Source organism: Cervus elaphus, chromosome 17 (assembly GCF_910594005.1).
Source record: "Cervus elaphus chromosome 17, mCerEla1.1, whole genome shotgun sequence".
Lineage (NCBI taxonomy): Eukaryota > Metazoa > Chordata > Mammalia > Artiodactyla > Cervidae > Cervus > Cervus elaphus.
The window spans coordinates 4,100,041-4,102,099 of NC_057831.1; the positions used below are offsets into that span (position 1 = coordinate 4,100,041).

Consider the following 2,059-nt stretch of genomic DNA (forward strand, 5'->3'; position numbering starts at 1 on the left):
GGTTAGGGAAATTGATTAGTGTTTTGGGGCCTACCCCCAAGGAAAAGGGTGTTCAGAATGTTCATGGTTCCTTCTTTTGCCTCAAAAAGCAACATTTATTCAAAGAAAAAAAAATGGCAAGATGTCCAGCTCTTGGCTCCCTTCTCCCCCTTCTTGCTGCTCCTTGGTCCCCCACGGTTGACTCCTGGCTGGGCAGATGGTAGAATGGCTCCTGTCAGATGCAGTCGGCTACACTGAGGGGCAGCTCTTCACTGGAGGTGTTGCAGTAGTTGTCTCCAAGGTCTGTCACCATGTTAGCAGCCACACTATTATGACCAAAACGTTCACCATGACTGACTATATGGATGCACTTTTTCCTGTTGGTGGGAAGGTCATAGTTTATGACTAAGGAAGCCTGCTGCCCATTGATACCTCTAGCCAGTAGGTCGATGGTAATCAATACCCTGCTAGAGCCAGAGGGGAACTCCCTCATGATTACATCTCATTTTTTTTTTTTTATTCATATTTCTGCTCATGGCAGAGACAGTGAAGTCTCAGGTTTGCATCTTCTTAGTGGACCAGTGGGCCTTCCTTCAGGTGTTGATGAAGATGACTGCCCGTGTAATGGTCAAGGTTTTGTTTAAGTCACACAGTGAGTCTGATTTCCACTTCTCTCATTCCACATTAATGTGGACTTGGTGGATACCCTCGAGGGTCAACTCTTCTTTCTTGACAAGAATTTGAACTGAGTCCCTCATGAACTTCTTGGTCACTTCAAGCACATTGGAAGGCATTGTAGCGGACAGCAGAACCACCTGGGTTTTGCTATTAAGCTTTTGGAATATGTCATAGATCTTCTGGTCCTTAATCATTTCATCAACTTCATCTGGTAAAAATACCTTGATGTGTTTGAGAGAAAGGTGTCTCTGTTTAAGCATATCAAACCTATGGCCTAGGGTAGCCACAGTGAAATGGGAGCTTCTACCTGTAACTTCTGCCCCTCAGCACACACATTAATACTCACAGTGGGTGTACCCCCAATGGAGGCATGGCAGAGGGCACCCATATAATCTCCTAATGCTATGACTTCCTTCTGTATCTGCTGAGCCAACTCTGAATGGCTGTTAGGACCAAGACCTAGTGGTCTTTAGATCTAATTCATTCTGTTGCAGAATTGATATGGCAAAGGTTGACATTCTACCAATCTCAGATTGGGCTTGAGCAGTCATGTCATAGTCCTTGATACAATGAAGATACAATGGTTCAGTGCTGGATGGCAGAAGGTGTCTCAAAGCCATAGGTGTAGATGTCATGGAGGAGGCACTCAGAGAGGTTCATGTCATCAAAGTTGTCACCAATCTCTTTCTTGTTACTCTTGATGATGCCTTAGGGCTTCATCCCAATGGGGCTATTCTCTCTGGATTGGGAATCTTGACTTGCAGACATGATCCTTACTGAATTAGTTAGCAAACTTCAGATCTATCATTTTTTCACTCATAAAAATTTGTGGAGTGAATTTTTTGATATCATGTTGTTCAGTTGCCAAGTTGTGTCTGACTCTTCGAGACCCCCTGGTCTTCAGCGTGCCAGGCTTCCCTGTCTTCTCCATCTTCCAGAGTTTGCCCAAGCTTGTGTCCATTGAATTAGTGATGCCATCTAACCATCTCATCCTCTGTTGCCCTCTTCTCCTTCTGCCTTCAGTCTTTCCCAGCATCAGAGTCTTTTCCAGTGAGTCAGCTGTTCACATCAGGTGGCCTAAGTATTGAAGCTCCAGCTTCAGCATCAGTCCTTCCAATGAGTACTCAAGGTTGATTTCTTTTAAGATTGATCTCCTTGCTGTCCAAGGGACTCTTGAGTCTTCTCCAGCACAACAGTTTGAAAGCATCAGTTCTTCAGTACTCTACCTTCTTTATAGTCCAGCTCTCTCTGTACATGACTACTGAAAGACCACAGCCTTGGCTATATGGACCTTTGTTGGCAAAGTGATGTCTTTGCTTTCTAACACACTGTCTAGGTTTGTCATAGCTTTCCTGCCAAGCAGCAATCATCTTATAATTCATTTGACACAATATAATACTGT

The 2,059-nt window shown here is 44.2% G+C and overlaps 1 pseudogene; it reads right to left on the reverse strand.

Annotated features, from left to right (window-relative positions):
- Positions 1 to 214: 214 nt before the first annotated feature.
- On the reverse strand, positions 215 to 1,425 carry LOC122673489 (annotated as a pseudogene).
- Between the last annotated feature and the right edge of the window lie 634 nt (positions 1,426 to 2,059).